The following is a 10,512-nucleotide window of genomic DNA, read 5'->3' as shown; positions in this document are numbered from 1 at the left end:
CTATATTTTTAGAGCTTTAGTTTATTTTTAAATTTACAAGCTTATTTTTTAATTTAAATTGAAATTGATTTTTTTTGGTTGAGTATACACGTTACTCTTTTTTTGTTTAAAACATGAAATTTTCTTTTATTGTTTTATAAATATTTTACTAATGTTAAATATAAAACAATAAAATTTTGTAAATATGTCACTTTAATATTACAATTATTCATTTAGAGTAGTTGTTATTTTTTATGTAGGTATAATTTTTATATTGATATACGATAATGGAGATAACCACTGTCCTTTAATATTCATAAAAAAATCTCAATTTTACGAATGCTCAGTAAAAAATATAATTTTAGGATACCTCTGAAATTTTTCTCTAGATCTGCCACTGGTTACAGGAACAACAAACTGAGTACTATGTTATCAATGTCCTTGGTTAAAGTAACAGTCTTTTGGTTTTAATGGAGTAATTAGGGGTGTTCAAAACCGAATATCCGAAAATTCGGATATCCAAATTTTGGATATCCGAAATTTTCGGATACCAGATTTCACAATCCGAATCCGTATCCGAAATTTCGGATATCCGATCGGATAGTGGATCGGATATCCGAATATCCATTTTTTACTTAATTTTTATATTTTTATTTTTTAATATTTGGAACCGGATATTTCGAATAGTTTCGGATATCCGAATATAAATTTTCGGATATTTATCGGATATTTCGGATATTTTTCGGGTATTTCGGGTACTCGAAAAAAAAATTAAAATTAAATTTGCGGATATTTCGGATATCCGATAATTTTTAGAATCACTATCCGAATCCGAATTCGAAAATTCGGATATCCGAATTTTCAGATATTTCGGATTCGGATATCGGATAATTCGGATACGGATAGTTTTGAACACCTCTAGTGGTAATGGGGTTGTTTTATAACATCCCCCCTTAGGCTTATTACCACCCATTATACACCATTAAAATCATACTTTAGGATGTTGTTGAATCTGTATTTCGAGACCAATAAAATAAACTGTTACTTCTGGATCAATTATCCCTCGTCGTTAAAAACCTTACCAAGAAAACCCACTGCGAAAAACTTAGTTAAGGGAAAAAAATGCAGTGTGTATAATGCCCCCTCAAACTAATACACGTCGTTTACTCCGTAGATTGACTATTCGTGTAATCTCCGGAATCTTCAAGATTCAAATACAAAGTTTAGAAATGAAGAACCCATGGTAGAAAATACAAAATCAAAAGAGATTAGAGGTATAGAATCATAAGTGGATATAAAAATATGCCATATTTGGTACAATATTTGTAATACATCTAAAAATATCATGAATTTTGATATTTTTATAAATCCCTTTAAAATTAGATAATGTTAGATTTTTTGATAATAAATTTTAGCACAAAAATATAACAAACCAATAGAATATTGACATGTGGCAGATAAGGTAATGTTAGGTAAAGAGACATTTAAAAATATTAATAGAAAATAAAAGATAATAGAAAGAATTTGAGTGTGTATTAGTCATAATCTAGTATACATATATATAGTTACTAGAACAACAAACTGAAAACTATGTTATTAATGGTAGTTAATCCTTAATCATCAACTACACTATTAACATCCTACTTTAGGATGTTGTTAAATGTGTATTTCGTGACCTATAGAAGAAACTGATACTTCTAGATCAATTATATTGCATCATTAAAAGTCTTACCAAGAAAACCTAGTTGGAAAAACTTAGTCAAGGGAAAAAGAGAGTAGTGTGTATAATTCTCCCCATCAAACTAATACACATCGTTTAATATCTATAATCTGATCTTCCATGATGAGTGCTTGACTTATTCTTTGATGTAGCACATGTCCTTTAATTTGTAGAGTTTTATCTTCAATGATGAGTGCTTGACTTGTTATCTGATTTAGTATTCTCTGATCCAAAACATGTTAATTGTATCATCTTCATGGATGATCTTCAAGTCCTTCTTGAGTCGAACGATGTCAGTTTGTTGTCTTCTATATAAGTGTCTTCCATCAACATAATGAACTAGTATCTCATGTTTCGAGTGTCAAAAGGATGTTAATTAATCCCTTTATATGATTGGCATAGAAAAAAACATGTGTTATTTCAAATACATCAGTTATCATCTTTATAATGTCGATGATTTTGGCGAGCCATCACCTTATGGCATCGGTGAGTCACGTAGTCGTTGCACTTGTGGTAACGATGAGTTATTAGAGGAATGGGTCGTTGTTGTCTTTTAACACAGTATATCTTAGTTGTTGTTACCTTTTTGGTGGCAATGGGTATACAAGGATGGTCATATTTATGTGGTATTGGGCGTGTGGGCCATCACTGAATGATGACATCGATGTGTCCTAGTAGTCGTTACCTTTTTGGTAGCGATGATTTTCGGTCACGTCTTTGTGATGTGACCATGTTGGGTGTTAGGTTCCTACCTTATGTGATTTACATGTTTGCGCCAACTAAAGTGATGAGTTATGTATGTCTGACGATATAAAGTGTCGGTCTTGGTTGTGCAACTGCATGCATTGGCTTAAGGTTAAATATAAGGAACAAGCGTAGTTTCCTTTTGCATGTATGTTAGATTGTTTGCAGGTTGGTGGTTGAGGTGATGTGGAGCTCTTAGCTTGTGTGTGAGGTTTCTCGTGGACTATGGCATTGATATTCACACTTTTCGTAAGTAAAATTAAAAATGGGTGTTTTGTGGGCTTTATGTTAGCTTGACAAGGTTTATAATTTACTTTTATGTTATGTATTATCCGATAACCTAATCGATCTTATAAATTATACCATGTGATGATGCCCAGTTGTAAAGTGCCTTTTTGAGCCCTTATAACACCCGTATACAAACTTCAAAACATGGACGCCAACTTGACACCTATGATGTCAAGATTCAAGAAAAAAGTGGGTGTTCTTCCACAATCTATTTTTTAGCACAGTGTCTCAAAATTTTCTAAAAAAGATGCATGATGAAAGGCTCTTGTGCGTGTGTAGGAAATCCAAAGGGCACCACTATAATATATTCCTTAAAAAGGTTATTTTCAAGAGTGTCTGTAACAACTCTCACTAAAATTAATACTTAGTATGTTAATTATCTATTAAGAAAACCCTAATTGAGAAACCCAAGTAATTCTGCATAAACCCTAAAATTCTCATAACAATCGAAATCAGGATCAGGGCCCCTAAAACTCAAGGGGGTTAAAACCCAATGGATAATTATCATCAAAATTCGTTGTCTGAATAAGAATTGTACGTACAGTTAACTTGGCAAACCTACTGGGACACAAGGCTACCCTAGGGTAGATTGTTGCCTCCCGCGATACGCGGAAGGTTTTGTGTTCCCTGTCGCGACACGCGGGGGAAACACAATTTCAGTATATAAGGGGGGTTTGGCACTTACATTCTGTTGATTGTTCGACGTTAAAATTCAAAATATACTACGAGATATTAGCTGATTACTATAAAACACACACGATTCACGAAGTACTGCCGCAATAAACAGGGTAATAACTCGATCGCTATTACGATACAACGTCCGATCGATTGAAACTATCCAATGATTATTTGAGTGCCGCTCAAATTGAGTTTATACTTTGTTATTCATCGTGATTTCGACTTGAATGTTTGAGTGTTGTCCAAACTCGGGCTATACTCTGTCATTCGTTGTGAATCCGATGAATTGTTAAGTATTACACTTTGTAAATCATTGTGAGAGTTTAATCTCGTGAATTGTCGTAACTGCTGTATTAGTTACTAACCCCGTTTGTGTGCATTGTTATTTACATTAGGTTAAATAAAGGCTAATCAGTAGGCTTATACTTTGCTCGTTAAATCTGCAATGTGAGTCATTCTCTTTTTATCAACTGTTTTACAAAACTCCAAGTTATTTTCAAAGTTATAATTACAGGGATTAAGTCTTTGTAATCACCAAATTACAGCCGGTATGTGGGGTTTTGTATACATTACTTGATAACCGTCACCATTGGACAACGGGTTAGCCAAGGGGTGATATGACCATAGTCACAGACACCATCGGGCAATGAGGCTACCGATGGCTGGTCGAGTGACAAATACTGTGGGTAGTTGGTTTGATATCAGAAACATTGTAATCGCTCTTAATACTGTAATTTATAACTAAATGTGTCATTTTTAGTAAAATGAATGATTCACTCAGTATTTCCCGCTGACAAAACCTTTTCCAAACATGTTTCAGGTGATCTATTGTGATCCAAGAAAAGTGTCGTGAAGCACTACAAGCTTAGAGAAGTGGCTCAATGTAAATAAATAAAGAATCATGTTTTGTAAAATAAAGATTTCCCAGTGAAATCACCTTATTGTAAATTACAAGGTTCTATCCTTAAATTATATAAACGGGCAGTTTTAATATTAAAAGATCATGTTTTAAAAAGACTTCCGCTGTCACTTAACTTAATACCACAGGATTTCCTGCCTCGCGGCTCTGGACCGGGTCAAACCGGGGCCGAGGACCGTAACAGGAAAAGGTGGTATCAGAGCCACTGATATAAGCTTACTACTGATTTAAGTCTATTAAATTATTTGAGGAATACTTAAATTGCCATTCCGTGATTATGTGTTTTAATTAATTATTGCTAGTTACAGTATGGGTAAACAAAGGCTTTCTGCCATCTACCACAAATTAGATACTGCACCCAAAGAAAAAGGAACCTCTTCCTCCAAATACCCAGCAAATATGGAAGAAGGAATTTTTGTCCATAAAGCACAATATGAGAATCCTCTTACCCCAGAGAAAAGAAACTCGATTATTAGGAAAAGCCAGAAACCCCAAGTCAAGAAAGTGAGGTTTAATCCAGAAATCCAGGAATTAGACACTAGTCCACCTTGGGAAGACAAATTAGATGAAAAGTGAGCAAATCTTTATATGCTAGCTACCGTAGCAGAGAATGCAAACCTCTAAACTACCAATAAGCCTGATCCAGTAGAAAATCACTACCCAGTAAATAAATAAATCCTAGTGTGTTTTAAATTTCCGTTACCCTTTGTAAAACTAGTCTTTCGATATGCAATAAAACTAAATATTTGTTTAGATTTCCTTATAAGATTTTAACTTAGCATTTTTGTGCATTTTGCATATATGCTAAACAGCATGAGTAAGCTATCTGAAGCATTTCAGAATCTCAACCTATACCTAGTACCAATCGAAGTCTCTCACGATTTTACTGGTTATTTTGCTGATGTGGAGGAACCCCTGGAATTTCAAGCTCCACCTCCAGAAAAAGCAAAGCCTAAGAAAAGAAGAAGATATGTAGGATGGAGGAAAGTACGCAGGAGGAAGCCAGCCACTAGGAAACTCCCAAAAGTAGAAAACCCTATAGACAAAGGAAAAGGAACCGAGACCGGAGAGAATTCTAAACCAGCAGAGATAGAAATCAGAGAAAATTTTAAGCAAAAGGGAATAGAAATAGGAGAGAGCTCTAAACAACCTGAAGAAATCACATTTCAAGACGAAATAGACCGTCTACTGGCAAACTGTGATGTCATTAGCCCTATCAACAACAATCTTTTCCCTTATCCGGCTGAACTCCAACTTCTAGTAAATCTGGAACCAGCAATTCCGGACCCTCTAATCCACACACGACCTTTAGGCGAAATGGAAGAGTGGTGGACAAATGACTGGTAATTTCAAAACATAATTAATAGTCCTTATTCCTTCCTTCCACAGTTTGATCCAGAACCTCTTCCCAACCCGCCAATGAGCAACGAAAACTTGGCCGAACTTCGTCAGTTTGGTAAAGAACTGATAGGTACAAGGAATAGAATCCGGGAAATGGGGGAACAAATTTCCTGGAAATACGACGAAAGGGAGCATCGCTATTGAAATACCGGTTGATCAAGAAAAAGTGGGTTAGGAAGCTGTGGTTGTATAAAAACAAGTAGTAAACAAACATATAACACTGTAAAATAGGGAATAAAACATTGTAAGATAAACAGTGTGTATGGATTCCTATATAATCTATAAATCAAAATAGAAGTCGAGAAAATCGACAATTTTGACTATATATATGTGTTGTAAGATTTTATGTGTTTATGTGTAATTGTTTTGTTATCTCTAATTATCAATTATTGAATACTAATAATTCACACCAATACTAATTATCAGATGGAAAACGCAAACGAACCAGTTAATGAAGTAAACCAATCTGAGCAAAATCAAGAAAATCAATATATGACTAGGCAAGATATTGAAAATATCGTTGCTCAAGGGATAGCCAATGCTATTCCAGCAATTATGGCTGCTGCTCAGAAACCTGTTGAACCACAACAAATCATTCCTAGTAAACGTACTTCGGAAGATAACGGCAGTAACAACATAAATGGAGGCGGCAATCATGACTATCATGACCCACAACAGACCCCACTTCCTAAGAAAATGAAAGCTGCAACGCCTTGTTGCACTTACAAAGAATTCCTTGCCTGTAAACCAGTAGAATTTGCAGGTAATGAAGAGGCAACTGCAACACTTGCGTTGGTTAGAGAAAACCGAAGCAGTAATTGCAATAAGTAAGTGTGCCGAAGAAGATCAGGTCATGTATTCTTCAAATTTGTTCAAAGAAGGGGCACTAGAGTGGTGGAACACAGTATTACAAGCAAAAGGAAGAAGGATGGCCTATGCTATGAACTGGGAAGAGTTTAAGAATCTTGTAGAAAGAAAATATTGTCCTGAGTATGAAAAAGAACAAATGGCAAATAAGTTCCTAAATCATCGTATGATGGGGGTAGATTGTCGCAGTTATACTTCGACATTCTTTGAATATGCTAGAGTGGTACCAACACTGGCTTCGCCAGAACCGGTACTCATTTCTCGCTATATTTGGGGACTAATTAGTGAAATCCGTAACATCGTTAAGGCTGCGAGACCTCGCACTATAGACGATGCTGTGGAATTAGCTAATACCCTAACCGATGAACTTGTGCGTACAAGAGAAGAAGATCGAAAGAAGGATTTAGCTCAAAAGATTACCCAAGGATTTCGTATTGGGTAATACTAAGAAAAGAGGAACAGGACAATTCTCAAATCTTCCTTTCTGCAGAAATTGTAGAAAGAAACACTTTGGAAGATGCAATGTGACCTGCAATTTTTGCAAAATGATAGGACATCGTGAGGAAGATTGTAGGAAAAAGACCAGGATCTGCTATAACTGCGGAGAAGCTGGGCATTTCAAACCCGAATGCCCTAAATTGGTTAGACCAGCAGATAATAAAGGCAAACCAGCTGACGGAGCTACTAAGAAGAATGCCAGAGCATTCCAGCTGACCACCCAGGAAGCAGAACTCATCCCAGATGTGATAACTGGTACGTTCTTAGTTCATGACGTGTTTGCAAAAGTATTATTTGACTCTGGTGCAAACCAAAGTTTCATCAATACTTCATTCTGCCAAGCTCTTAATTCACCCTTAACCACCCTTAGGCAGATCTTTACAGTCGAAACGGCAGATGGAAATTCTGTTAACGTAAATAAGGTTTTGCAAGAAGGAAAGATAGAACTTTTAGGTCATAAGTTCTCTGCCAACCTGTTACCTATGAAATTAGCCGGATTTGATGTAGTGTTAGGAATGGATTGGTTGGTAGCCAATCATGCTCGAATCCTGTGTGATAAGAATTCCGTAAAAATTTGTACCCCTACAGGAGAGGTAATTTTAATTACAGGAGATAGACCTCGAAAGCCACTGAAATTCATTTCAGTAATGAAGTTGGCCAGTTATTCAAGAAAACAAGAAATGGTGTATATGATTTCCGTAATCATTACCACTAAAAGTAAGGAACTTCAAGACATCCCTGTAGTTTCAGAATACCCGGATGTTTTTCCAGAAGAATTACCCGGGTTACCACCCGATAGAGAAGTGGAGTTTAGAATTCATCTAATTCCTGGTACTACACCAATAGCCAAGGCCCCTTATCGATTAGCACCCACCGAAATGCTAGAACTGAAAAAGCAATTAGATGAATTACTAAGCAAAGGATTTATACAACCTAGTTCATCCCCTTGGGGAGCACCAGTGTTGTTTGTGAAAAAGAAAGATGGATCGATGAGGATGTGTATCGATTATAGGGAACTAAATAAGGTTATAATTAAGAATCGATACCCATTACCTAGGATTGATGATCTTTTTGATTAACTCCAAGGCGCTAGGTATTTTTCTAAGATAGACTTAAGATCCGGATATCACCAGCTGAAAGTACAAGAAGAAGACATACCTAAAACTGCTTTCAGAACTAGGTATGGCCATTATGAGTTTACAGTCATGCCCTTTGGACTAACAAATGCTCCAGCAGCATTCATGGACATGATGAACAGAATCTGTAAACCATACTTGGATAAATTTGTAATTGTCTTTATCGACGATATACTTATTTATTCAAAGAATCAGAAAGAACACTGTGAGCATCTGCATGCACTCTTAACTTTGTTAAGAAAGGAAAAGCTTTACGCCAAATTCTCGAAGTGTGAATTCTGGCTGCAAGAAGTACAATTTTTAGGTCACATGGTGAATCACGAAGGAATTCACGTAGATCCTGCTAAAATAGAAGCAATCACCAAATGGAAGGTCCCGCAAACAGCTATGGAAATTAGAAGTTTTCTAGGCTTAGCTGGATACTACAGACGATTTATTAAGGATTTCTCTAAGATAGTTGTACCTTTGACTAAGTTGACCTGTAAGGCCGTTAAGTTTGAATGGGGACCTAGATAAGAAGAAGCTTTTAAGATTTTAAAGCACCGATTGACGAATGCTCCAATTTTAGCTTTACCCGAAGGAACTGAATATTTGAAGTATATTGTGATGCTTCAAAATTAGGATATGGATGTGTACTAATGCAACGCAAGAAGGTAATTGCGTATGCCTCCAGGCAATTGAAGAAACACGAGGAAAATTATACAACTCATGACTTAGAATTAGGAGCCATAATTTTTGCCCTTAAAATCTGGAGACATTATCTGTATGGAAGTAAGTTTACTATTTATACAGATCATAAAAGTTTAAGGTACATATTTGGGCAAAAAGAGTTAAATATGAGGCAAAGAAGATGGATGGAAATCCTAAGCGATTACGACTGTGATATTCAATATCACGAAGGAAAAGCGAACGTAGTTGCAGATGCCTTAAGTCGTAAGTATCATGAGAAGCAACGACGAGTTTGTATGCTTAGATTAAATCTACAAGTAGATTTAATGGAACAATTGAAGAAAGTTCAGGAAACAGCGATCCAGGATGATGCTGAAGGAATGAAAGGTTATGTAAAAGAACTAGAGCAAGGAAATGATGGAATTTGGAGATTCCACAAGAAACGAATTTGGGTACCTAAGCAGGGAGAATTAAGAAATAAAATTTTATAAGAAGCTCATAAATCTAGGTATACCGTACATCCAGGAAACAATAAGATGTACCAAGATTTAAGAAACAATTTCTGGTGGATAGGAATGAAAAAGAATATAGCTGAATACGTATCTAAATGTCTTACTTGTTCACAAGTAAAAGCAGAACATCAGAAACCTTCAGGACTACTACAACAGTTAGAAATGCCTGTATGGAAATGGGAACTAATAACAATGGATTTTGTTACTAAGTTACCCAAAACCAGAAAAGGTAATGATGCAATTTGGGTAATTGTGGACCGATTAACCAAATCAGCTCATTTTCTACCAATGAAGGAAACCTTTAGCATGGAAAGATTAGCCAAATTATACGTAGACGAAGTAGTATCCTTACATGGAGTTTCGCTCTCCATTGTATCGGACAGGGATAGTCGTTTCACTTCCCATTTCTGGACTAGTTTCCAAGAAGCAATGGGAACCCGATTAAATCTAAGTACTGCATATCATCCCCAAACAAACGGACAAAGTGAAAGGACGATACAAACCCTGGAAGACATGCTCCGAGCATGTGTAATCGATTTTGGTGGTAATTGGGATAACTACTTACCCTTAATTGAATTCTCCTATAACAATAGTTATCATTCAAGCATCGAAGCTGCCCCATTCGAAGCACTGTATGGACGCAAATGCCAAACTCCAGTTTGTTGGGCAGAAATAGGAGAAAGTCAATTATCAGGCCCTGAAATTGTGCAAGAAACTACTGACAAAATAACTCAAATCAAGGAAAGACTGAAGACGGCTCGAGATCGCCAGAAAAGCTATGCAGACAATCGTCGTAAGCCACTAGAGTTTCAAGTCGAAGACAAAGTACTTTTGAAAATCTCTCCTTGGAAAGGAGTAGTACGATTCGGTAAGAAAGGAAAACTAAGTCCAAGATACGTAGGACCATTTCCAGTAATGCAACGAATAGGACCAGTTGCTTATCGTTTACAACTACCAGAAGAACTAGCTGGAGTACATGATGTGTTTCATGTATCCAATCTTAAGAAATGTTTATCCGATGAATCCCTGGTAGTACCTCTTCAAGATGTAGAGGTAAATGAAAAGTTAAAATTTGTAGAGAAACCACTACAGATAGAAGAT

This window comes from Helianthus annuus, chromosome 11, assembly GCF_002127325.2.
Source record: "Helianthus annuus cultivar XRQ/B chromosome 11, HanXRQr2.0-SUNRISE, whole genome shotgun sequence".
Taxonomy (NCBI): domain Eukaryota; kingdom Viridiplantae; phylum Streptophyta; class Magnoliopsida; order Asterales; family Asteraceae; genus Helianthus; species Helianthus annuus.
Note: the sequence above shows the minus strand (reverse complement) of the source record.